We start from the raw sequence: 3,962 nt of genomic DNA on the forward strand, positions 1-3,962 counted from the left end.
CGTGGCAAGCAGTCCCTGCCTGTCGTAAGAGGAGAATAATGGGTAGGAGTCGAGAGGTGAAGAGTGTATGTATGTGTGTGCGTGTGTGCGTGCGTGTGTGAGTGTGTGTGTGTATGTGTGTGTGTCAGTGTGTGTGTGTGTCCGGTCGGCTCGCTGAAATGAGAACACGGCCGTGGCAAGAAGGCACTGCCTGTCGTTAAGAGGCGACTAATGGGTAGAAGTCGAGAGGTGAAGAGTGTATGTGTGTGTGTGCGTGTGTGCGTGTGTGTGCGTGTGTAAGTGTGTGTGTATGTGTGTGTGTCCGTCTGGCTTGCAGAGGTAAGAATACGGCCAAGGCAAGAAGACCCTGCCTGTCGTAAGTGGCGACTAATAGGTAGGAGTCGAGAGGTGAAGAGTGTATGTGTGTGTGCGTGTGTGCGTGTGTGTGTGCGTGTGTGAGTATGTGTGTGTGTCCGTTCGGCATGCAGAGATAAGAACACGGCCGTGGCAAGAAGTCCCTGCCTATCGTAAGAGGCGACTAATAGGTAGGAGTCGAGAGGTGAAGAATGTATGTGTGTGTGCGTGTGGGCGTGTTTGTGTGTGTGTGAGTGTATGTGTGTGTGCGTGTGTGCGTGCGTGTGTGTGTGTTTGTGAGTGTGTGTGTATGTATGTGTGTGTGTCCCTTCGGCTCGCAGAGATAAGAAAACAGCCGTGGCAAGAAAGCGATGCAAATCGTACGGGGCGACTAATGGATAGGAGTCGAGAGGCGAAGAGTGGGCGACTAATATGTAGGAGTCGAGAGGTGAAAAGTGTATGTGTGTGTGCGTGTGTGAGTGTGTGTGTGCGTGTGTGAGTATGTGTGTGTGTTAGTTCGGCTTGCAGAGATAAAAACACGACCGAGGCCAGAAGGCCCTGCCTATCGTAAGAGGCGACAAATAGGTAGGAGTCGAGAGGTGAAGAATGTATGTGTGTGTGCGTGTGGGCGTGTTTGTGTGTGTGTGTGAGTGTATGTTTGTGTGCGTGTGTGCGTGCGTGTGTGTGTGTTTGTGAGTGTGTGTGTATGTATGTGTGTGTGTCCCTTCGGCTCGCAGAGATAAGAAAACAGCCGTGGCAAGAAAGCGATGCAAATCGTACGGGGCGACTAATCGATAGGAGTCGAGAGGCGAAGAGTGGGCGACTAATAAGTAGGAGTCGAGAGGTGAAAAGTGTATGTGTGTGTGCGTGTGTGCGTGTATGTGTGCGTGTGTGAGTATGTGTGTGTGTCCGTTCGGCTTGCAGTGATAAGAACACGGCCAAGGCAAGAAGGCCCTTCCTATCGTAAGAGGCGACTAATAGGTAGGAGTCGAGAGGTGAAGAATGTATGTGTGTGTGCGTGTGGGCGTGTTTGTGTGTGTGTGAGTGTATGTGTGTGTGCGTGTGTGCGTGCGTGTGTGTGTGTTTGTGAGTGTGTGTGTATGTATGTGTGTGTGTCCCTTCGGCTCGCAGAGATAAGAAAACAGCCGTGGCAAGTAGGCGATGCAAATCGTACGGGGCGACTAATGGGTAGGAGTCGAGATGTGAAGAGTGGGCGACTAATAAGTAGGAGTCGAGAGGTGAAGAGAGTATGTGTGTGGGTGCGTGTGTGCGTGTGTGTGTGCGTGTGTGTGTATGTGTGTGTGTCCGTTCGGCTTGCAGAGATCAGAACACGGCCGTGGTATGAAGTCCCTGCCTGTCGTAAGAGGCGACTAATGAATAGGAGTCGAGAGGTGAAGAGTGTATGTGTCTTTGTGTGTGTGCGTGTGTTTGTGCGTGTGTGAGTATGTGTGTGTGTATGTGTGTGTGTGTCCGTTTGGCTTGCAGAGATAAGAATACGGCCGAGGCAAGAACGCCCTGCCTGTCTTAAGAGGCGACTAATGGATATTAGTCGAGAGGTGGAGAGTGTGTGCGTGTGCGTGTACGTGTGCGTGTGTGCGTGTGTGCCTGTGTGCGTGTGTTTGTGTGTGCGTGTGTGTGTGTGTCCTTTCGGCTCGCAGAGATAAGAATACGTCCGTGGCAAGAAGGCCCTGCCTGTCTTAAGAGGCGACTAATGGATAGGCATCGAGAGGTGGAGGATGTGTGCGTTTGCGTGTGTGCGTGTGTGCCTGTGTGCGTGTGTTTGTGTGTACGTGTGTGTGTGTGTCCGTTCGGCTTGCAGAGATAAGAACACGGCCGTGGCAAGAAGTCCCTGCCTGTCGTAAGAGGCGACTAATGGGTAGGAGTCGAGAGGTGAAGAATGTATTTGTGTGTGTGTGTGTGCGTGTGTGTGCGTATATGCGTGCGTGTGTGTGTGAGTGTGTATATGTCCGTTCGGCTTGCAGAGATAAGAATACGGCCGAGGCAAGAATGCCCTGCCTGTCGTAAGTGGCGACTAATTGGTAGGAGTCGAGAGGTGAAAAGTGTTTTTGTGTGTGTGCGTGTGTGTGCGTGTGTGCGTGCTTGTGTGTGTGAGTGTGTATGTGTCCGTTCGGCTTGCAGAGATAAGAATACGGCCGAGGCAAGAATGCCCTGCCTGTCGTAAGTGGCGACTAATTGGTAGGAGTCGAGAGGTGAAAAGTGTTTTTGTGTGTGTGCGTGTGTGTGCGTGTGTGCGTGCGTGTGTGTGTGAGTGTGTATGTGTCCGTTCGGCTTGCAGAGATAAGAATACGGCCGAGGCAAGAAGGCCCTGCCTGTCGTAAGTGGCGACTAATTGGTAGGAGTCGAGAGGTGAAGAGTGTATGTGTGTGTGTGTGTGTGCGTGTGTGGGTGTGTGTGTGTTTGTGCGTGTGTAAGTGTGTGTGTATGTATGCGTGTCCATTCGGCTCGCAGAGATTAGAATACGGCCGAGGCAAGAAGGCCATGCCTGTCGTAAGAGGCAACTAATGGGTAGGAGTCGAGAGGTGAAGAGTGTATGTGTGTGTGTGTGCGTGTGTGCGTGTGTGTGTGCGTGTGTGAGTGTGTGTGTCCGGTCGGCTCGCAGTGATAAGGACACGTCCGTGCCAAGAAGGCCCTGCCTGTCGTAAGCAGCGACTAATGCGTAGGAGTCGAGTGGTGAAGAGTGTATGTGTGTAAGTGCGTGTGTGCGTGTGTGTGCGTGTGTGAGTGTGTGTGTGTGTGAGTATGTGTGTGTGTCCGTTCGGCTTGCAGAGATAAGAATACGGCCGAGGCAAGAAGGCCCTGCCTGTCGTAAGTGGCGACTAATTGGTAGGAGTCGAGAGGTGAAGAGTGTATATGTGTGTGTGCGTGTGTGCGTGTGTGTGCGTGTGTGCGTGCGTGTGTGTGTGAGTGTGTGCGTCCGTTCGGCTTGCAGAGATAAGAATACGGCCGAGGCAAGAAGGCCCTGCCTGTCGTAAGTGGCGACTAATGGGTAGGAGTCGAGAGGTGAAGAGTTTATTTGTGTGTGTGTGTGTGCGTGTGTGTGCGTGTGTGCGTGCGTGTGTGTGTGAGTGAGTGTGTGTCCGTTCGGCTTGCAGAGATAAGAATACGGCCGCGGCAAGAAGGCCCTGCCTGTCGTAAGTGGCGACTAATTGGTAGGAGTCGAGAGGTGAAGAGTGTATATGTGTGTGTGCGTGTGTGCGTGTGTGTGCGTGTGTGCGTGCGTGTGTGTGTGAGTGTGTGCGTCAGTTCGGCTTGCAGAGATAAGAATACGGCCGAGGCAAGAAGGCCCTGCCTGTCGTAAGTGGCGACTAATGGGTAGGAGTCGAGAGGTGAAGAGTTTATTTGTGTGTGTGTGTGTGCGTGTGTGTGCGTGTGTGCGTGCGTGTGTGTGTGAGTGTGTGTGTGTCCGTTCGGCTTGCAGAGATAAGAATACGGCCGCGGCAAGAAGGCCCTGCCTGTCGTAAGTGGCGACTAATTGGTAGGAGTCGAAAGGTGAAGAGTGTATGTGTGTGTGCGTGTGTGCGTGTGTGTGCGTGTGTAAGTGTGTGTGTATGTGTGTGTGTCTGTTTGGCTTGCAGAGATAAGAATACAGCCGAGGCAAGAAGGCCCTG

This window comes from Diabrotica undecimpunctata, unplaced genomic scaffold, assembly GCF_040954645.1.
Source record: "Diabrotica undecimpunctata isolate CICGRU unplaced genomic scaffold, icDiaUnde3 ctg00000572.1, whole genome shotgun sequence".
NCBI classification, from domain to species: Eukaryota; Metazoa; Arthropoda; class Insecta; order Coleoptera; family Chrysomelidae; genus Diabrotica; species Diabrotica undecimpunctata.